The 23,579-nt window shown below is 41.8% G+C and overlaps 1 protein-coding gene across 6 annotated transcripts in view; it reads left to right on the forward strand.

Annotated features, from left to right (window-relative positions):
• Positions 1-23,579, forward strand: part of DDR2 (discoidin domain receptor tyrosine kinase 2) — a 164,600-nt gene that overhangs the window by 23,748 nt on the left and 117,273 nt on the right. For 5 of the 6 annotated variants that reach the window (XM_017948861.3, XM_017948856.3, XM_017948857.3 and 2 more), the window contains one exon: positions 10,998-11,161. The exons of the other annotated variant lie outside the window; for it this stretch is intronic. The gene's annotated coding sequence lies outside the window, so the exon portion shown is untranslated. The remainder of the gene's footprint in view (positions 1-10,997; positions 11,162-23,579) is intronic. 6 annotated transcript variants of the gene reach the window in all.

Consider the following 23,579-nt stretch of genomic DNA (forward strand, 5'->3'; position numbering starts at 1 on the left):
TGCTTCCTTCAGGGTCTCTTGTAAGGCAGGCCTAGTGGTGACAAAATCTCTCAGCATTTGCTTATCTGTAAAGGATTTTATTTCTCCTTCACTTATGAAACTTAGTTTGGCTGGATATGAAATTCTGGGTTTAAAATTCTTTTCTTTAAGAATGTTGAATATTGGCCCCCACTCTCTTCTGGCTTGGAGAGTTTCTGCTGAGAGATCTGCTGTGAGTCTGATGGGCTTCCCTTTGTGGGTAACCCGACCTTTCTCTCTGGCTGCCCTTAAGATCTTTTCCTTCATTTCAACTTTGGTGAATCTGGCAATTATGTGTCTTGGAGTTGCTCTTCTCGAGGAGTATCTTTGTGGCGTTCTCTGTATTTCCTGGATTTGAATGTTGGCCTGCCCTACTAGGTTGGGGAAGTTCTCCTGGATGATATCCTGAAGAGTGTTTTCCAACTTGGTTCCATTTTCCCCCTCACTTTCAGGCACCCCAATCAGACGTAGATTTGGTCTTTTTACATAATCCCATACTTCTTGCAGGCTTTGTTCATTTCTTTTTCTTCTTTTTTCTTTTGGTTTCTCTTCTCGCTTCATTTCATTCATTTGATCCTCAATCGCTGATACTCTTTCTTCCAGTTGATCGAGTCGGGTACTGAAGCTTGTGCATTTGTCACGTATTTCTCGTGTCATGGTTTTCATCTCTTTCATTTCGTTTATGACCTTCTCTGCATTAATTACTCTAGCCATCAATTCTTCCACTTTTTTTTCAAGATTTTTAGTTTCTTTGCGTGGGGTACGTAATTCGTCCTTTAGCTCTGAGAAGTTTGATGGACTGAAGCCTTCTTCTCTCATCTCATCAAAGTCATTCTCTGTCAAGCTTTGATCCGTTGCTGGCGATGAGCTGCGCTCCTTTGCCGGGGGAGATGCGCTCTTATTTTTTGAATTTCCAGCTTTTCTGCCTTGCTTTTTCCCCATCTTTGTGGTTTTATCTGCCTCTGGTCTTTGATGATGGTGACGTACTGATGGGGTTTTGGTGTAGGTGTCCTTCCTGTTTGATAGTTTTCCTTCTAACAGTCAGGACCCTCAGCTGTAGGTCTGTTGGAGATTGCTTGAGGTCCACTTCAGACCCTGTTTGCCTGGGTGTCAGCAGCAGAGGCTGCAGAAGATAGAATATTGCTGAACAGCGAGTGTACCTGTCTGATTCTTGCTTTGGAGGCTTCCTCTCAGGGGTGTACTCCACCCTGTGAGGTGTGGGGTGTCAGACTGCCCCTAGTGGGGCATGTCTCCCAGTTAGGCTACTCAGGGGTCAGGGACCCACTTGAGCAGGCAGTCTGTCCCTTCTCAGATCTCAACCTCCGTGTTGGGAGATCCACTGCTCTTTTCAAAGCTGTCAGACAGAGTCGTTTGCGTCTACAGAGGTTTCTGCTGCTTTTGTTGTTATCTGTGCCCTGTCCCCAGAGGTGGAGTCTACAGAGACAGGCAGGTTTCCTTTAGCTGCTGTGAGCTCCACCCAGTTTGAGCTTCCCAGCGGCTTTGTTTACCTACTTAAGCCTCAGCAATGGCGGGCGCTCCTCCCCCAGCCTGGCTGCTGGCTTGCCGCGATATCGCAGACTGCTATGCTAGCAATGAAGGAGGCTCCGTAGGCGTGGGACCCCCCCCCCCCCCCCCAGGTGTGGGATATTATCTCCAGGTGTGCCTGTTTGCTTAAAGCACAGTATTGGGGTGGGAGTTACCCGATTTTCCAGGTGTTGTGTGTCTCAGTTCCCCTGGCTAGGAAAAGGGATTCCCTTTCCCCTTGCGCTTCCCAGGTGAGGCGATGCCTCGCCCTGCTTCAGCTCTCACTGGTTGGGCTGCAGCAGCTGACCAGCACCGATTGTCCGGCACTCCCTAGTGAGATGAACCCAGTACCTCAGTTGAAAATGCAGAAATCACCGGTCTTCTGTGTCGCTCGCGCTGGGAGTTGGAGACTGGAGCTGTTCCTATTTGGCCATCTTGCTCCGCCCCCTCTAAAGCCCCTTCTTATGTCTCCATTTCACATTGTGAATATCTGTTTTACTGCAACTAGGCACAACTGCTCTACAATTATCCTCATACATTCCTGTCTTTTCCACTGGGCCAGTGGCTCTCAATCTTTATTATGCATCAGAATCACCTGGAGTACTTTTTAAAAAATGCAGGTCCCAGACGCTGCTCCATACTTACTAAATAAGAAATTTTCTGTGCAAATGTCCAGGAGGCCTGCATCTTTTAAAACAGCCCCCCTCAGGTGATTCTGTTGCAAGTGTCTGTCTGATCACATTTTGTGTAAAACAGCATTAGACTGTGGATGCCTCAAGAACCATGGCTTTTAAAAAAATCCATCCTTGTATCTCAAGGACTCACTCACTAAATGCTTGTCAGATAAGTAAAAGAATGAATGAAGGGGCAATTGTCAAGAAAGATGTGTTCTTGGGAAGAATATGCTTTTGGTCAGACCCTTGGAAAATTTAGAGATGCATGTTTAAATATCACTTATAATATACTCGGTCTAGACTCTCCTTCCTGGAGGCCAAGTATGGCAAAGAGCCGATGAGAGGGTGGTAGAAAGTACAGATCCATTTACATATATATAAAAAAATGAAAATGCTCCGGACCATCCAGGATGAGATAGAATAAATTTTCTCTTGCTTTTATAAAACTAAAGTCAGTTGAACTAGAAATGTTTAAATGCACTTGAGGCCCAGAAAGAGATTTGTTCCCTTAAAGTTTTGTGGACCTGACATTTTCTACTTAACTCATAGCTCTAAGGTCAATATGGATTTGTTACCAGAAAAGGGTCCCAATCCACACCCCAAGAGACGGTTCTTAGACCTCATGCGTGAAAGAGTTCTGGGCAAGTCTATAGAGTAAACTGAAAGCAAGTTTATTAGAGAATGAAAGAAACAAAAGAACGGCTACTCCATAGGCAGAGCAGTGGCATGGGCTGCTCAGTTGGGTATACTTATAGTTATTTCTTGATTATATGCTAAATAAGGGGTGGATTATTCATGGATTCATGAAATCCAATAATGGATTCAATATGGATTCAATAATCCATAATCATGGATTATTCATGGATTTCCCTTTTCTGGAAAAGGGGCAGGGATTTCCCTCGGAACTGAGGAGCCCTCCCCTGTTTAGACTATATGAGGTAACTTCCAGATGTTGACATGGCATTTGTAAACTGTGATAGCGCTGGTGGGAGTGTCTTTTAGCATCTTAATGCATTATAATTTGCATCTAATGAGCAGTGAGGATGACCAGAGGTCACTTTCATCACCATCTTGGTTTTGGTGGGACTTGGTAGGCTTCTTTACTGCATCCTGTTTTATCAGTAGGGTCTTTGTGACCTGTATGTATCTTGTGCCAACCTCCTGTCTCATCCTGTGACTAAGAATGCCTTAACCTCCTGGGAGTGCAGACCAGCAGGTCTCAGTCTCGTTTTACCCAGCCCCTATTCAAGATGGAGTCACTCTGGTTCAAATGCCTCTGACAGATTCATTCCTGTATTTAGCAAGAGTTTTTTTTTTTTTTTTTTTTTTTTTTTTTTTTTTTAGAGTACTTACTAAAAAGCTTGTATTTAATAAGACATAGTCCTTTCCCTTTCTGAGTTTATTTTCAGTTAGAAAATTCAGGGAGCAGTAAAAGAGCAATGCAAGTAAATGGGGGGATACTTGTTCAGAATCTGCAAATGTAAGAGTGCATGAAAGGGTTTGTATAGCCAGGGGACTGGTGCTGGATGCTGCAAATTGAATAAGAATTGGAATAAATTGGATAGCCAGGAAGCAAAGAGCAGTGGAACAGATGCTTGGCAGTCAGATTGCTTATGGCTGGCTGGTTCAGTTAACAGTAAGGACAGGAGCCTAGGGTGGTGCGATATTTGCCTTGGGGAGCATAGAGAAATAGCATTGCATAGATGTGTTTTCTGACATTAAGTAGAGCTTTGGATGTTGTGGAATTTTGAACATTTCCTTTATATGAAAGCCGGTGAATTGCAGGGGAGAACAAATCAAGTCAGGGAGACCTACTAGAAGGCTGCTTTCTCAGAACAAGGAGCACTGAGGAAAAAATTAAAAACAAATAAACAAAAAAAGAAGGTTGCTTTTGGTAGTCCAGATGTGAAGGGACAGGGTTTAGACCAGGGTGGTGGAGTGCAGAAAGAAAAGCCAGAGGGATGTGGAAGGACAAGATGGCATGACCATGAATGGTGGCAGAAGCAGTGTGGAACGAGCACATCAGCTGATGTGGAACGTATGAGAACAAAAACACTCATTTTCTCACCAGAACCCTTAGTAGGAGACAGTACCTTAAGCTTACAGTGAGGATTCCAAATTGAAATTGCTCAGTAGCTGTTTCACCCTTTGTTGCTGGCAGAGCAGATGGCTCTGGAAGAGACTAGGACAATTTGTTGCTTCTTCTGTCTCTCATCACTCCCCAACCTCATCCCACAGTGAGGACCACTCACTAGTGACATTTCTGCTTTAGACCTACAAAGGAAGTCTTGCTAATGAGACTTAGGCACTGTTTCCCAAAGTGCCATTCTTGGAAATCTGTGGGTTTGTAAGTAGATTACAGGGTCACAGTTCCATGGTCAAATTAGTTCAAAAAGTATTGTTAGAGAATTAAGCAAGTTTCTTTACTGCAGGATGTCCCACAGTCTTTAATATGGTAATCAACATTTTGACTATCCAAGAGAGGGCGAGCTTGGGGCACTCCACAAACTTTTTGGATCATGGAGCTCTTTTAAAAAGAAGCACCTTGAAAGAAGAGGATAACACAGCATATATGTAAAGAAATTAGGGACTAGAAAGTTTGTGTCTTGCACTAGAGGTTGGTAGTGTCATGCAAAAAAACAAGAGTTGGGATTTGGGTCCAGGCTTTACCACTAACTGGTGGTCTGGGGTAAGTCATTGAATGTCTCTGAGGTTCAGTTTTCCCAGGGGTTATGTTCATTGTAAATGAACTCTTCAACTCCTTTCAAAAGCCTGTCTTCATACTCAAAAAGGAAAATAATCTGCACTTTCTCTACTCTGCAATAACTCTGGTGGTGGAGGCAGTGGTAGGAAAAGAGAGGGTAGAGGGGACAGTGACAAGAAGATGAATAAGATACGGTCTGAACCCCTGAGCTGATTCGACTGTTGGGCCCAGTTACAGTGCTGGGCTGATGTAACAAAGATAGATGAATTTTGCAGTGTGTTCTCAGGCTTCTCTGAATCCAGCCACATCATGTGATATACAGCAACTAGTTCAGTTACTAAGCAACACTAATTCCCAATGGTCACTTAATCCGTCTAGTCTCAGTTCTGCTATTAAGAAGCTGTGAGGCCTTGGATAAATCAATTAACCCTCTGGGTTTGGGTTTCCTTCATCTGTAAAATAAGGAGGTTGGGTTAGGTCTGGAACCATTTTTAAGTTGACCCAAGTCTTACCTGGAAGAAGGTAAAGGAAACACAGCTGTTCTCCTCTCACCCACCCCATGCAGGTGGGCCCCAACATTCTGTCTTCGCTTTTCTTCTCTTCTTTCCTCCTGGATCACTTAATCTGTCTCAGACTTTAATTATTGCATTTATGTAGTTGAAGTTCAAATGTGGATCTCTAAGACCAACTCCTCTCTTGAATGCCAAAGTCAAGGTGTGTCTACCTGTTTTCATTCTAAGGAAATCAAATTACTTATGTTTCAAACCAAACTCACAGTCTCCCCTTACAAACCAATTCCTCTTCCAGGTTAAAAATAAATAAATAAATAACTGGCCAGGTGTGGTGGCTCATGCCTGTAATCCCAACATTTTGGGAGGCCAAGGAAGGCAGATCACTTGAGGTCAGGAATTCGAGAACAGCCTGGCCAACATGGCGAAACCCCATCTCTACTAAAAATACAAAAATTAGCAGGGTGGAGTGGCGCACACCTGTAATCTCAGCTACACAGGAGGCTGAAGCAGGAGAATCACTTGAACCTGGGAGGTGAAGGTTGCAATGAACCAAGATTGCATCACTGCACTCCAGCCTAGGCAACAGAGTGAGACTCCATATCAAAAATAAATTCATAAATAAATAAATAACTATGTGCTCCTGGTCACATGCAGCCCAGACACCCAGGCTTTTTGACTCCTTCCTTCTTCCCTCCTGTGGTAGTCACTGGTCAATTCTCAATTCTCTCCACATTATTATTATTATTTTTTGAGACAGTCTTGCTCTGTTACCCTGGCTGGAGTGCAGTGGCTCGATCTCAGCTCACTGCAACCTCAGCCTTCCAGGTTCAAGTGATTCTCATGTCCCAGCCTCCGAAGCAGCTGAGATTACAGTGGGTGTGCACCACCATGCCCAGCTAATTTTTGTATTTTTAGTAAAGACGTGTTTTCACCTTGTTGGCCAGGGTGGTCTTGAACTTCTGGCCTCAAATGATCCACCTGCGTTGGCCTCCCGAAGTGCTGGGATTACAGGCATGAGCCATAGTGCCCAGCCCCTCTCTATATTATTATATGTCCACATTATTTATTTCCCTTTCCTGATGTCATTATTGTACATAAGGCTTTCATTGGTCATCCTATCCCAGGTCTCTCCTCCAAAGCACTCCATATGCCAGGTTCAGCCTCACAGAGCTTCTCTGAGCCTGCCATCCCACCTCTCCAAAGCCCTTCCTGGCTCTCTTGTGCTCACCCCTTGGTGGCATTCGGAGCCCTGCATTTTCCCACCTCAATCATCTTGCAGCTTCCAGCTTTGTCTTCAATCACCTGTGTGTTCCTGTCCTCCTGCCAACTATTTATTAGTTTTCTTATCTCATAACTTGCCTATTCAAATTGTTCCCTTTTCTTAGACTTTTGTCTGCATTCTTTCTACCTGACAAAATCCTAGTGATATTTCAAGAGTCAGCTCAAATAATGCCTCCTCACTCCAACAAATCTTTAGGGAACTCTCAACTGGCTTGATTTCTCCTTCTTTTAGTGCCTTGTTCTTTTCTTTCTTACTACCTTACCAACCCAAACTATATATCTACTATATCTTGTAGTATCCTTTATATCTTTTTTGAGGCCAAGGAACATGTTTCCTTCATCTTTCTATCGACTATAGTGCATATTACATATTAGGAACTCAAAAACATGGTTGAATAAATTCCTATTAAATTATTAAGCTATTAAAACAATAATCTATTGAAATAATGTAATAATCTTAATCTCCTAACAAAATACTAATTAAATTTAAGTAAAATAAATAATCTACAATAATCCAAAAATGAATTGAATCTTGGTTTACTCTTTGGTGTTTTACCATTCTACTTTCGTGTCAAGTTTAGAAATAATTTTCTGAAGAATTTTGACTTTGATTTTAGTTATACTTTTGCTTAAGTAAGACCATCAGCCTATGGTTAAGGATATTTGTCTGTCCTGTGAAATCTCACTATCTCCAAGAAACCGGCTGGCTTCACTACATCATGGGAAAGGTGTTATCTTTCCTAGTTGGAGCGTCATCTGATGATGTGGTTGAAAACATGCACTTTGGCATAAGACAGACTTGGTTTGGAATTCCGACTCTGGCCTTGTTAGGGCTGCTTGGGGAATTTAGTTAGCATCTCTAAATATTGGTTTCCTCACTTGTAAATGGAGGTAATAATACATCCTGTAATTGTAGGTACTGGTTCTACTCTTGGAAGGATTCAAAAATTGTCATACTTAACTGAGGGGCTCCTCCAAGCCTGGGCGGGGTTTTCTGTATGCTCTATGGACCTACAAATGCAAACCACACTGGACTATGTAATTTCAGAGACAGATTGGAAAGCTGAAACAGAAATGCAGGGACTGTTGGTGCCCATCTTCCTGGCTTGGTGGGGAGGGATGCAGGAAAGCAGACTTGTGCTTCTCATCTTGAATCAGACAGATGACAGACACTCCAGGAAATTCCTTTTGTTTGGGAAAAAAATGCTCTACCGTCTTCTCTTACCTCAGTTTCCTACATTCCCAGACTTCCTAAAAGACTACACCACTGGGGTTCCCTGAGAAACCAGCTAAGTCCAGGACATAAGATCAGCCCCACAGCTCATTTTGGTTCATAGACAATAAGGAAAGGGGACTCAACAATTACTGAGTGCTGAGTACCCACTATGTGGTAGGAACATTTTCTACATAATTATAATTATACTTCCTCATAACTTTGTCATATAAGTATCATCTCTATTTTACAAGTAGATGCTAAGCAACCTCCCAAGATTGTACAGCTAGTAAATCTGAGTGAAGAAATGAACTCAGATAGTCTATAAAACTTTTAGCATTTGTGGCCAGGCATAGTGGCTTACGCCTCTAATCCCAGCACATTGGGAGGACGAGGTGGGAGGATTGCTTGAACTCAGGAGTTAGCGATCAGCCTGGGCTACATGGCAAAACCTTGTCTGTACAAAAAATACAAAAATTAGCTGAGTGTGGTGGCATGCACCTGCAGTCCCGGCTACTTGGGAGGCTGAGGTAGGAGGATCGCTTGAACCCAGGAGGTGGAGGTTGCAGTGAGCCATGATCACACTACTGCACTTCAACCTGTGTGACAGAGCAAGGCCCTGTCTTAACAAACAAACAAGCAAACAAACAAAGAAAGAAACTTTTAGCATTTGAGATCTTCAATGTGATCAAAGCAAATTAGCTTTATGAGGTGGGGTTTCCTTTAGCTTCTATGTCAGCGAAATTGTGAACCAACAGGATTTACCTTTTGCCACCTTAGTACTGCGGGAAACTAGCTTTCAGAAATATTGTTTGAGGGCTGGGCACGGTGGCTCATGCCTGTAATCCCAGCACTTTGGGATGCCAAGGCGAGTGGATCACCTGAGGTCAGGAGTTCGAGACCAGCCTGAGCAACATGTCCAAACCCTGTCTCTATAAAAATACAAAAACTAGCCAGGCATGGTGGCGCATGCCTGTAATCCTAGATACTTGGGAAGCTGAGGCATGAGAATCACTTGAACCCTAGAGGCGGAGGTTGCAGTGGTTGAGATCGTGGATCGTGTCTACTGCACTCCAGCCTGGGTGATAGAGTGAGACTCTGTCTCAAAAAACAAAAAACAAACAAACAAACGAAAAACTGTTTGGGGACACTTGGGTCCTGTTTTCTTCCCTGACGCTGATGTGATGCTGATGATAGTGAGTGTTTCAAGAACTAGGAGAGGCTGGTGGTTGTAAACATCCCTATAAACGTTAGCTCAGAGATTGTTAATGTTAATTTTCTGGAGCAGTGTGAGGTAAGCCCCAAGTAGTAAAGGGCAGAAGTATAGTAAAAGTTTGGTTGTTTTGTCAACTTTGCAAGACTTCAGCTGGATACCTTGTTAGGAAACTAGAAGCTGGAGGAAAGTTGTGCTAAGATGTGTAGCATTTGTTCTTGCTTTGTGTGGCCATTTTATTCCCAATAAGTACTCCACTAAAGAAATGGGCAACTTACAGCAGCCATTCAGCAGCCCGCCTGAACACTGTGGCACTGTATATAGTTATAGGGAGTTATATCCATTCAGAGGGACACACCAGATCAGAGGAAAGGAAAGAGGTAACTATGTATGCAGACGTGGAACTGTCCCCAACATGTATAACAGACAAGCCAAGGTGAAATATATAGCATACTAATATCCAACTTTTTAAATTAAAAATCTGTGCCTCTCAAGGTATGGTGGCTCACATTTGTAATCCCAGCACTTTGTGAGGCCGAGGTGGGAGGATCGCTTGATTGCCTGAAGCCAGGAGTTCGAGACCAGCTTGGGCAACATAGCAAGACCTGGTCTCTATAAAAAAATACAAAAATTAGCTGGGCATGGTGGTGTGTGCCTGTAGTCGTAGCTACTCAGGAGGCTGAGGCAAAAGGATCACTTGAGCCCAGGAGTTCAAGGCTGCCGTGAGCTATGATCACTCCACTCCACTCCAGCCTGGGCAACAAAGCAAGACCCTGTCTAAAGAATACTACAGCAAAACAAACAAACAAACAAAAAACCCCAAAACACTACAAATCCATAGTTTTTATATATGTGTAAAGTAGTTCTAGAAAATTATTCAAGTAACTGATAACTAGTTACCTCTGAAGGTAGGGATGGTGTGGTGGAAATGAGACTCACTTTTCATTGTCCAGAGCAGTGATTCCCAGCGTGTTCTGGGATTCCTGGGAGTCCTTGAGACCCTTTCAGGAGATCCATAGATCAAAATTATTTTAATAATAATACCAAGTTGCTTTTATTCTCATTCTCTCATGAGTATACAGTGGAGTTTTCCAGAGGCTCAGTGACATGTGCCATTGCAACAAATTGAATCCAGAAGCAGATATGATAATACAACTGTGTCTGGTCAAGCCAAATATTTAAGAGATTTTAAAGAATGTAAAATGATATAATTCTTCTCATTTTGAAGATGAAGTTTTTTTTTTTTTTTTTTTTTTTTTTTTTGAGACGGAGTCTTGCTCTGTAGCCCGGGCTGGAGTGCAGTGGCCGGATCTCAGCTCACTGCAAGCTCCGCCTCCCGGGTTTTGCGCCATTCTCCTGCCTCAGCCTCCGGAGTAGCTGGGACTACAGGCGCCTGCCACCTCGCCCGGCTAGTTTTTTTTGTATTTTTAGTAGAGACGGGGTTTCACCGTGTTAGCCAGGATGGTCTCGATCTCCTGACCTCGTGATCCGCCCGTCTCGGCCTCCCAAAGTGCTGGGATTACAGGCTTGAGCCACCGTGCCCGGCGAAGATGAAGTTATTTTTATAACAATTTTGAAGATAAAGTTATTTTTATAACAAGTATTATTCAACAAAATTACTATTATTTAATGAGTTAATACACAAATTTTAAATTCTCAGTTTTAATTTCTAACTGGGCAAATATCAGTAGGTATAAACAACATCCCTCTGAGATCCTCTGGGATACATCCAATTCCTTCAGTGCCTGGTGTGCTTGGAAAGCTTCTTTTGCACAGTGCTGGACAGGAATGCCAAGGAGGAAAGAAATGTGAATGGAACCGAAGTCTGTAATAAAATATTGCTTTCTCTTTTTCCCAGCCTCCATCAAGGGAGATCTACAAGTTGCCTGGGGTTCAATGCTATAGAAAGTTCCAAGGTTTGTGGCTTGAATTGTTCTAAAGAAGCTGAAATAATTGAAGAGAAGTAGAGGCCAGCTGTTTTTGAGGATCCCGCTCCACAGAGAATGCTCTGCCCCTGTTGATGTAAGTAGATCCAGTCACCGAGGCTCTGTTACCACATGAGATTGGGAGTGGTGTGGCTCACATTGAATCCCCCCACTTATCCTGCCTGGTGTCACAGGGAAAGTTGAACACTTGGTTTCTGTGCCTAGGGCTGCTATCAGATGAGGAGACAATGTATTTGACTATATAGGAAATCTGATATGGACTGTCAATTAACTCATTTTCACTTCCATTGATTTGGTCGTGACCAGCCCTAGATTAGAGGGCAGTTCTGGAGTGTCCTGGCCTAGAGTGTCTTCCTCAGTTTTGAGTGAGCCAGGGTATCTGGCCTCTTTCTGGGACTTCTCTGTCCTTACAGGACCCACTGGAAATCTCTAGGGTTCCTGCGTCAATTCATGTTTTCTAATATTAAAATTTGTTTTTATTTTTAACAATTATTTTATAAGTTGTTTTCTTCTAGGAATAATTTGAGGTGATTTAGAGTAAAACAATACTTAATAGAAGCACTACAACCAGGATAATAGTACAAGAGTCCTGTAATTATGTTTTGGGGGAATTAAATGTAAGAAAACCTAGCCCAGGGATACTGATTGCAGGTTTGTACCACGCTTAGCTGTGACTCAAGGCAAAAAGAGAAGCATGCTATATTGCAGAACTTTTATTAGGAAACCATTTCCACATATCAAGGTGGTCTGCTACAGGTGAATTTTGGTCTGAATGGGACTTCTCGGTTCATCCTTTGGCAGGCTCAAATCCCACCGAGGATCTAGAACTGTAGCAATTTCTAGATTGCGTCTGAGACCTTCCCATCCTGGAGCTCCATATCTCCTTCACGCCTGTGCCTCTAGCTTCTAGCACATGGAGGATGCTCAGTGAGAGCCCTCAGATTCAACTTGGGCTTTACTGTATTCTGCACAGCTTCTGGAATGTGTGCTGAATGAATGAATGATTGAGTAAATAATGTGAATGATTATTGGGATAAGGGTGGGGCTAAAGTAGTATTTTCTTACATTCCCCAGAAGATTTCTTCTCCCTGTCAAGATGCTTATTGGATTATCCCCTCCTCTCTGTTTATTATCTAGGGAATGCCTCATTGCTCTTTAGTTTCCTGGTGGTAATAATTCACTTCATAGTTTAATATCTTAGATTTTCTTCTTCCCACAGATTGCCTTGAAATTTGCCTTTTCTTCCTCCCTCACTTTCTTCCTTCCTCTTTCTTTTCCTCCCTTTTTTCCTTCCTTATGATAGACTCTTGGTATGGGAGAGTTAAGAGGTCTTAACTTGAGCCTTCACAGTGTATATTTTAGAATGAATAATTCATTGCTATGCTTCACCACCAACCAGAAATTATTATAGTGTTTCTCTATTACATGAGATTTTTCAAACATTATTTATCTATCATTTGTTCTGCTTTACCTTTCAGGCACTATCACTGTGGTCTTTTCTTTCCCTGCCATTGGATTTTTTTTTTTTTTTTTTTTTTTAACAGCGTCTTGCTCTGTCTGTCACCCAGGCTGGAGTGTAGCAGTGCGATCTTGTGCAATCTTGGCTCACTGCAACCTCTGCCTCCAGGCTCAAGTGATCTTCCCACCTCAGCCTCCCAAGTAGCTGGAAATACAGGTGTACGCCACCACTTTGTATTTTTTGTGGAGATGGGGGTCTCACTATGTTGTCCAGGCTGGTCTTGAATTCCTGAGCTCAAGCAATCCTACCACCATGGCCTCCTAAAGTGCTCGGATTACAGGCATGAGCCACCATGCCTGGCCACCAATCTTAAGTAGTGATTTCCATAAATTATTATTTCAATATTCAAGACATGTGCTATATATAGCCTTGTCCTATGAAGCCTGATTTCGGTGCCCTCCTCCAACCCCACTGTCATATTATCCCTAGAACTATCTCACATACCTTGGCTCCTCCAGGAAGAGTCCTTCTGGTCATCAATTCAGGCTCATTCTCTTTCTGGGAATGATCAGACTGAATATTTCAATCTGTTTAGAGATTTACTAAGTTTTAGTTTCTTGTGTTTCTTATTAATAGGGAGACCAAATAATTCAGCATCCAATCTGGAGAACTAGTGAGGACAGGAGAAGTTATTAATAGGTAATCTGGAACATAAGGCATACTCTGGATGGGTGTGGCCACCTACTTTTCAAAGATACTGCCTCTTTAATAGGTACTGAGAGCAGAAGGGTAACAACAGCCTTTGGAGATTGAACTCCTGAGTTCTGTTCAGTTGTCTGGGGCTAGGGAACTCTGACACAGATTTTGTAGCACTGAGTATTTCTAACAAGCTGTGGGGGGCCTGTCTCCTAGTGGATGTTAGAGTTCCCAGAGGGAGAAGTCAAGACCACTGCAGCACCGATGGCCCCGTGCTTATGAGATCCAGTGGTGGTACCCCCAGTCAGTCTTCCTCCACCCTCTCCTTCCGCTTTTCCCTTTTCCTCCCCTTCTTCCCTTGCCCTCCCCACTCCCCAATCTGCTCCCTTCTCTTTTGGATCCTTATTCTCTCCCTCTCCCTTCCACCCCCTCCTCCGTCTGTCTCCCTCCTTTTCTGTATTCTCTTTCCATCGCCTTCTCTTTCTCTATTTTCTTCTCTCCCTTTGCCATTCACACTGTCTTCCTTTCCTTCTCTCTTCTAAAATGGCTCTTCCAAAATCATTGGAGGGCAGCTCAAAAGAGCAACTCTGCCAACATTAATTTCTCCTTGAAAGGGAAAAGCCTGCATTTCCAATTATGACTTAGTCTTCCTTCATTAGTTAGAAACTGTCTTTTTCCCACAGCAAGTGGCCTAGGAATGGTGTGTTTCTCGCAAGTCTCTGGTTGGAGGTTCTGGTTTTATGTATTCTGCTATGCACACTTTCCAGGGCATGAAGACAGGGCAGCCTGGGGCATTGCAGGTGGGAGTGGCAGTGAGGATGATGGTCTGGCTGTGATAGGACACACCTGGAAATGTCTGCTTGTCACAGAATGGATTACAGCTGAAGTAAACAAAACTCTGTGATCATGTTGCTGCATAAACCCCAACGTCTGAAATTTGGGATGATGGCTGTGCCAGGATTATTTTAGAAAGACAAACTCAGGATCAGTGTTCAACTAACCAGAGAATCTATAGCTGCTGTGGATGTCCCTCCACCAGAGAGGGAGAGAGCGTAGCAGAAACTGAGGAGAGAAGCTCTTCAGGCCACTCAACGGCTCACGTCCGTAGTCCCAGCACTTTGGGATGCCGAGGAGGGAGGCTCACTTGAGCCAGGTTGGAGAGCAGCCTGGGCAATGTCGCAAGACCTTGTCTGTACAAAACAAAAACAAAAACAAAACAAAAACAAAAACAAAAGCCAGGTGTGATGGTGCCTGCCTGTGGTTCCAGCTACTGGGGAGGCTGAGGCGGAAGAATTTTTTGAGCCTGGGAGGTTGAGGCATGGTAAGCCCTGTTCACATCGCTGCACTCCAGCCCGGGTGATAGAATGAGACCTTGTCACAATAACAAATAAATAAATAAATAAATAAATAAATAAATAAGTAAAAGTTCTTCGAAGAGGAATGGAGGGGAGGAACCAAGGGCTGAACATGGACAATTCTAGGCAAACAGGGCTCCAGAAACCTTCTGAAAAGCATAAGCTGAGAGCAGACTTCAGTAACATGAAGAAAGAACTAGGGAGGAGGGGAGCAGTCTAGAGAATAACATGCTCTTATTTGTTCATGGGATTCATAAACTGTGGACAATATTTTTATTTACCAAAAAGATAACAAAGTTTATTGAGTACCTGTAATGTGTAAGGGACTCTGGAAGTAGTCTGAAGGGATACAAATATAAATAAGAGAGAATTCCAGCCTCGGTTTCTCATGGGCATGGGCTAATAGGAAAGGAAAGGAACAAAAAAGAGAATTACACTCAAGGGAGGCGAGCATGAGTCAGGACCATGACAAATGGTTGAGGGAAGGAAAGAACACTTGTAGCTGGGATGTTTAAGGAACACGTGCTTTGAATATAGAGGGTGTGGAGCTTGAGCCAAGCCTTGGGGGCTAGGAAGGAATTTGATATGCAGAAGGGAAGATGTGGGTCATTATCGTTGGAGCTGACCTAGGCAGCTGTGATCTGGTGAACAAGTACTGTGCTGGGCATGTGGAGTGGAAGGGAGGGAGGAAATGGCTGTCTACTTGGGGCAGAGGATTGGGTTGAGGAGCGGTGGAAGGTAACACTGGAAAGGAGGACAATTGCCAGACTGTGGAGAGCCCTGACTGTTGGCTGGGCTAAGACATCTGGACAGTCTGGACACCATGTTAGGGATTCAGCACGTGCATTTTATGTGCTCTAGCGGGGAAGGATGACTTTACTGTTAGAGATGCTCATTTCTGATGTCCCTCTCGCTGAGTGTGAGTGCAGTCCTGAATCAGATTAAAGGTGTCATGACAATAAACCATTTGGAAAATGTAAAAAAAAAATGTATGCATGAAGCACTTGAAACAAGCATTTTCTAAGGTCTCAATTTCTTGTTTTTGCTTTGATCATTATAGCTTATAAGAGTAGATTTCAGGGTTAGCCACAAACTCTATTGCTGTCAGAGCAGATTTGGGCTGCTAGGTAGAATCTTATTTTCATTGTTTTGATTCTCATTTCTTTGTAATTTTTTGTATTATACTACATATTTTAGCCCCAAATTGTGGGCTGCAGGAACAACGTTGTTAAGTATTTTTGGCTAGCAGTGTTCACTAAATTGCTTCCTGAGCCTGAACTTGCTCAAACTTCCTGTTTTTTAGGGCACAGAACTCCTGGTTTCTCCATTTATGATGGATGAGAGGGGTTTGGAGTCTCTTTTCTAGACTTTCATAGCATGTTTCAGGATTTCTCACTGATATCTAATTGTCTTATAAGAGACATTATCTTTTTTTCCGGACTCAAAAAACCATGATCCCTTCTAGGTAAGGTCTGGGTGTCTGTCAAACATTTTCACTTTTGTGTAACATTTAGCATAGTATTTATCAGGCATTACTTTATTTGAGGGTAGAGGAGGTAGGTGGCGGTGGGCAGTTGGGACCCCCCACCCCGTGCTTATGTTCTGGTCCAGTATTAAGTCTTGTAGAGAATGGTCTAAAATAGATCTGTGCTATCTGAAATATTATCTAGTGAGAGCATTGGCATCATCAAAGAGCTTGTTAAAAATGCAGGATCTAAGCTGGGCGTGGTGGCTCACGCCTGTAATCCCAGCACTTTGGGAGGCCGAGGCAGGTGGATCACGAGGTCAGGAGATCGAGACCATCCTGGCTAACACGGTGAAACCCTGTCTCTACTAAACATATAAAAAAAAATTAGCCGGGCATGGTGGCGGGCGCCTGTAGTCCCAGCTACTCGGGAGGCTGAGGCAGGAGAATGGCATGAACCCGGGAGGTGGAGGTTGCAGTGAACCGAGATCACGCCACTGCCCTCCAGCCTGGGCAACAGAGTGAGACTCCGTCTCAAAAAAAAAAAAAAAAAAAATGCAGGATCTAAGACCTCAGACTAAATCAGAATCTGTGTAATTTGACCGTCCTTTGAGACTTGCTGGTCTCCAGATGTAATGTATACACATCACCTAGGGATCACGTTAAATGCAGGTTCTGGCACTCAGTTGCTTTGGTAATGATACAACAACCAGGCCTTGAAGTTTTCTCGCTTCAAAGCAACTTCCTATCTAGAGATGTCACTGGACACCTTCCCTCCTGAGAGTGACACTCCTGCACAGAATAGATGGTTTATGACAGGAGTTGAAAAACTGTGGCCTGCTGGTGATACCCAGCCTGCCACCTCTTTTTGCAAATAAAGTTTTATTAGATCACAGTGACACTCATGTATTTACATATTGTCTATGGCCTCTTTTGTGCTGTATTGACTGAGTTGAATAGTTGTAAAAGAGACCGTATGACCCACAAAGCCAAAAGTATTTACTATCTGGGACTTTATAGAAAACAGTTTGCTGACCCTAGCTTATGTGAGTGACCCTAAATATTTCCTTAAAGGAATCAAATAGCTATACTCTCTTGCCCCATTGGCAAACTTTCCAAGCCCATCTGAATCTATGGCTATTCATGGAGAAGCTGAACCATAAACCGTAATTCCCAAGCGACCCACAAAGGGTCTTGAGCCTAAAATTGGTCTGGATAATGGTACCACAGCACCTGTGACTTTCCAAAATCCATTTAATATGTCTCTCCTCAAAGAAATGGTTGTAATTTTTGTAATTTTATTGAGCTGACTCCCTCCTCCACAAATTGATTTCATTAATTGTTCAACACAAGTTTGACTTTTCCCAAGAATTGGAATCAAAAGGAAATTCTGAGTAAAAATATATTTGGGACCAAGGAAATAAAAAGACTTGTACAAGTTGGTTATAATACACATTTTACTCCTAAAAAGGTAGCGTTGGTTTCGGCCTCACTCTGGGCTATTCACTGGGCAGGCTGTGTGGGCTTGGAGTCATTCTTCTAATTCTCTTAGAGAATCCCACCACCTGTCTCTTATTTGGGTTTTTGAATTGTGAAATGATGGCACACACAAGCTCCAAGAATAGCTGTGTGTGTACGCCAAGCATACAGAGACAGAAGGCAGAGACTTAGGCCAAGGATCAGGAAATACAGAAGAGAAGCTGGCATGGAGGCATCTGCTCCACAAATACAGTGAAGTCGGAGGTTGTAGGAGGAGGGAGGTGGGACCCATGTAATCACTAGAGGATGTGAGCACTCTGCTCTGCTCTACAAGTCTTGGAGATCTTGGTTTTCTTTCCAGAACCAAATTTCAGAGGAGGTGGGTGTAGGAGAATTGAGATTCTTTTTCCTCATCCAGAGTTATCTGGGGCCAGAGAGGTTTAGGGTGAGATTCTGTGGGAATCTTTGCTGTAGCTCCAGAAGCTTTATTCTGACTTAGTTCCTTTTCCCTTTGTCTGAATAGTCCAGGACACTAAAAGGGTTTGTGAAGAGGCTGGGTGGACATAAGTGGAGAGTCTTCTCCTTAATTCTTCTCCTTGACTTCAACCAATTAGAGATTGTAGGAGTGAATTAGATCTCCTTATGTTAAACCCTGTTTCTGGCAAGCCCTCCTGAAATTCCCTAAGATGCAGAGCTGATTAGCTCACCCGGTCAGAATGTGAAGGTTTTAAAGCCAAAGTTACTATTTGGGCTGATATTTTAGAATTTCTCTTCGTTGGAAGAAGCATAATGTATTCATTCATTCATTCATTCATTCATTAATTCATTCACTCAGTGAATATCCATTGAAAACCTATTGTGTAACAGGATGTGAGGAAAAACATGAACTGGAGAGTCAGACCCATCTGAGTTCAAATTCTAGTTTCTTGATCTGTGAGCTAACTAACACCTCATTCAAGTTTCCATCCAGGTGACATAACCACCCCAGCTTCCTTCCCTGATTCTGCAGGTTAGGTTGGACATTTACTTCTCTGCTTTTGCAGCAACTTCTTTTTTTTTTTTTTATCTTCATTTATTTTATTTTATTTTATTTTATTTTTATTATACTTTAAGTTTTAGGGGACATGTGCACAACATGCAGGTTTGTTACACATGTATACATGTGCCATGTTGGTGTGGGTCATACGGTCTCTTTTACAACTATTCAACTCAGTCAATACAGCACAATGATGAGTAAATGTAACTCATCATTTACATTAAGTATATCTCCTAATGCTATCCCTCCCCTCTCTCCCCATCCCACAACAGGCCCCGGTGTGTGATGTTCCCCTTCCTGTGTCCAAGTGTTCTCATTGTTCAGTTCCCACGTATGAGTGAGAACATGCGGTGTTTGTTTTTCTGTTCTTGCGATAGTTTGCTGAGAATGATGGTTTCCAGCTTTTCGTAGCAACTTCTACATTGTCTGTCCTCATACCACATTATGTGGAAATTATCCATTTGGAGTCTGTCTCTCTCTCCAGATTGTAAAGTCATTGATAGAAAAGAGCTTCATTTCACATACTTTTTACCCTTAGTGCCTGACATATATTAGAAATTAGACATATGTTTATTGCACTGAAAAGAACCTAGTTGTGTGGCTTAATTTCCCTAAAGCATATGTCTCTTATCTGTAAAATGAAGGTGATAAAAACGTGCCTTGTGAGTTTTTTGTGAAGATTATATCAGATAATGTTTGAATTAGTATTTTATAAATATGAAGTGCTTGCAAATAGTAATAGTTGTTCTAATATCTGGATTGATTGGGATTCAGTAGAAAGCAAGTAGAAGAGAATCAAGAAAGTATGTGGAGATGTCCTAGTCCACTTTTTCTAAACTAAATGACTGAACAAGGGGGATCTGGAGACTTCAGCTTCTGAGTTTTGGTGTGTGGGGTTGACACAGGACAGAGGACCCTTTCCAGCAAGCTCTATGTCTCTGCCACTAGATTATATACTCATAACAGTGGGGATAGGTTTTATTAATTTATTTGCCCCTTTATTCACCCTAAGCACAACTAAGAAAGTGGATATGTAATAATTGGATTTCAATGGGCATTGCAAGGCCAAAGTCTCCTGCTCCCGCAAATCTCCCAGTATCCCTGGCCTGTATGTGTCTTGTCTTGAGAACCTGAATAATGGAACTGTTAGATTGAAAACATAGATTGGGGAGAAGAGAGTGAGTTGAGTTTGAAAAATATTGAGTGTGACATCTGGCAGTCAAATACTCAGCGCTGAGTCATTTCACTTTTCATGTGTCTGTTTTAGCTCACAAACTAGACATGGAGATCATTGTACAGATTCCATAGTGCTTAATGCTCTGGCTACCCATTAAAAAACTTATAGAGTTTGCTGGAGGGGGTCCCCTATCTCGTGTCAACTCAATAAATAAATATTTATGGATTCTCTGCAAAATATTGGAATTTCTTTCCCATGTAAGTAACAAAGAACTGCTGCAGATGTTTCAGCAGAGTTGTAAAATGATATGAATTTTGCTGTGAGAAAACTTGATCTTGCTGTAATGTATGAAAAAGACTAGAAGGGAAAGAAATTGGGGGTGGAGAGGCTTGTTAGGAGGGCCAAGATAAGAGCAAGTGGGCCGTGAAGGAGGCTGTGGCAGCACCATGCCAAGCAGATTAGAGTGGAGGGGACTTGACTACCCAAGAGGCTGGGGACTCAGCTTTCTCCCTAGTGTTAGTCCTAGAAAAGTCTCCCTGCTCTGGGAAGACCAATGTCTAGCCTTATGTGGCTTCGGAACAAAAGCCGGTGATTGCATCCAAGGGAAGATAATGAGAAACACACAGGCCATGAAAATCAGGAAAGCACCATTAATCTTTTTGTTGCAAAACTTCACTTTTCAAAGTTCTGGGGAAGGGTGCGGAAGCCTCAGCACGTGAACTTGAGCCCTGTACTCGGAAATGCAAAATGGAAACCCCCTAATAAATCACAGAACTGAAAATACCAAGAGTCTGAGAGGCTGGGGGAGGACAGGAGTGAGAAAAGGAAGGGGGCTGGAGTACTGATCAGAAGACAGGAGAAAGCAACAGTGTAAAATGCGGAGAAGGGCTTAGTAGACATTCAATTTAATCTAGACTTTTATTTTGCTACAAACTAATTTTATGAAGACTTTTTTGCCCAAATATTAAATATTTACTAATTAAAGAAAAGATATTAAAACAGGAAAAACTACTTTCATTCAATAAAAACTCTAGTAATTCTTCCTAACTCCAGAATTGTGTGTATATTTTTTACCTATTAAATAATCAGAAATAGAAACCAATTAGACAAGATATGTGAATATCCTTAAAAATTTTCCGTAATATTTGACTTAGGAACTTTAGTTTTATGAATGTACTCTAAGGAATACCCTGAAAAGGACAAAATCTATACACAAAGATTATACACAAATTTATTATAGAATTACGTATAAAAAACCCTAAATGACCAGCCTTGAGTGTATGGTTAAATATGTAAGTATAAGCCTTTGAAATAATGAGTTTTGAGAGTTTTAGGTAACAGAAGAAGGTGTTTATGATATTATATTAAATCAAGATAAAAGTTACAATGTAATATAAAGATATACAATCAAGGATGTAAAAGTGCATGGGAAAAAACTCTAATGAAAATATGCCAAAATGTTAACTATGATTGCTTTTAGATAAGGGGATTATGGGACCATTTTGTTTCCTTATGCAATTGAAAAGTCATAAATGAGCATGCATTACTTTTTCATCAGAAAAAGAAATGAGTTACATCATTTTTAAAGGGAAGATATTGTGAAGGAATATTTGTTGAGAGGATGCATAAAAAATCTGGGTAATTTCCTTATTTCCCTGGGATTCTGAGAATTTTTTTACTCTTGGGAATATCTTTCCTTGCTCCTAGTTAAATTATTTTCATATGTTAGTCTTGTTCCTGGGGATAAAATGGTAAGTTTGCTATTTTAGCTCTGCTCGAACATGTGGAGTAATTCTCTGTTACATATACAGAAAACAAGGTCTTAACTCCTTGGTTTGATATTCAAGGTCTTTCAGAGTAAAATCCCAATTGATCTTCCCAATTTCACTTCCCTTAGTTTCCTACATATATTTTCTACACAAATCAAAAACCTTTTCAGACTTCCTATTTCTTGTTCGTGTCCATAACCTCCCCTTTCTGAAACTCTACTTGTTCGTGGGGACAGAATGTTCACAGAGCATGCATTAAACATCATAAAGTGGATTGGGAGCCTCTTTTAACATACGCAGTCTGGTACTGCTGTGCTGTGTGATTTTGACAAGGCAGTTAGTTCACCCTCTAGATCTCAGATGGAACACCTGTAAAACAAAGGATTATATAGTAGATGGTTGCCAATGTTCCTTGCAGCACTACAGCTGAGTGAACCTTGTTCCCTCATGGCCCTAGGTGTGCTCATTCATCTGCCTGCACCTTGTCTCAGGTTCCCACTGCATCTTAAGTGGCCCCTGCCTACCCCACTGTCAAATTCAACCCTTCCTAGCTCATGTCCCATTTCCTTTATAATGCTGTCCTCAGTGATTCTGATTAACAGGGACTTGCATGTATGATTTTTTTTGTCACTCATACATGCTGCCTTTTATCAAAACTATGGCACATGCCAAAGATATAACAGATAATATCATTTGAATAAGAAGTCAACTCGATGGGGAGAAAAAACCTACTTAAGTAAGCTTTAGAGATAAAGGTGCACACTTCTCTAAATCCTTTGTTTATGGTCTATTAATCAATAAAGTCCAATCTGTGATCCCCAGATACATAAGAGGAGAAGGATACATAAATTATTTATGATATTTCTGAAAAGCCTAAGAAAAATCACACACAGGCCCACAGTAAGTCTATGTTTCTTTATTTTGAGTTAGAGGATTTTTTTTTTTCATTTTTAGCCAGTGTAAATTGGTTTAAACTTCATCTCTTGAATGACTCCTAACATGACAGAGCCCTTTCCTTCCTTCAAATTTCTACAAATGCATTGCTCCCCTTTTTTCTTTTCACTACCCATATGTCCATGTTGGACAAAAACCATGAAGGAGGTTGAGAAACTGTACCAAAATGCCAAGAGCATCTTTGCCATGTTTCAGCACAAAGGGCACTGTTAGAAGGAGGTGATCAGGGTCATCTTCTGACTCAGCCTCACAAGAGGAGCCAGGGCAGATGGACAATTCCCAACTGTTTACTCTCCTCTCTCTCCTCATTCTCTCTCTCGCATTCTTTTTGCTTCTGCTTTTTATTAGCAGCACAAAAGATTTTGAAGTGCTTAAGGGCAGAAAGCTTGCCTTGTTCATCTTTGCAGCTCTTGCTGGGACCAAGTATGGTGCTAAACACAGGGTAGACATTCAGTAAGTATTTGTGGAATTAATGAATGAATAAATGAAGGACAGGCGTAACTTTGATGGTAATGGGTCAGTGTGAACTCCGGAAAGAGTATGCAGAGTTATAGTCAAAGTGGATGATGGATCATTGCTCTGACTTACTAGTTATGTAATCTTGAGCAAACCCCTTTATCACTGTGGGATTAATTTCCCCAGCTGTTGAAAAAATGCATGTAGGGGAAAGGGGGAGGGTTAGTGATTAAAAATGTGTACCATAAGGAGCATGTATGTAAAATCATCTGGCACATGGTGCAGCTAAAGAGCTGGCATTTATGTAGCACTTTATTTTTCCTGCATTTTTAAAAAATGTAAAACCTGAAAATCATTAAGTTATACTAACCTCAAATCTCACCACTTAAGAATTATATAAAATAAGAAATAAAATTTCTCTTCCCAGCCAACTTTTCTAATTTTCCAGAGATAACTACTTTTGTTTACATTTAGGTTTGATGTTTATCTTTCTTGATATTTTTCCAAAGTTTCATGGATATATATACACACATATATTTATAATTATTTAAGATATATGTAAACTCATAAATATATACATGTACGTATATATCCATGCAACTTTGGAGATATGTGTGTGTATATCACATATCTCCAAAATGTAACTAT

Source organism: Papio anubis, chromosome 1 (assembly GCF_008728515.1).
Source record: "Papio anubis isolate 15944 chromosome 1, Panubis1.0, whole genome shotgun sequence".
Taxonomy (NCBI): domain Eukaryota; kingdom Metazoa; phylum Chordata; class Mammalia; order Primates; family Cercopithecidae; genus Papio; species Papio anubis.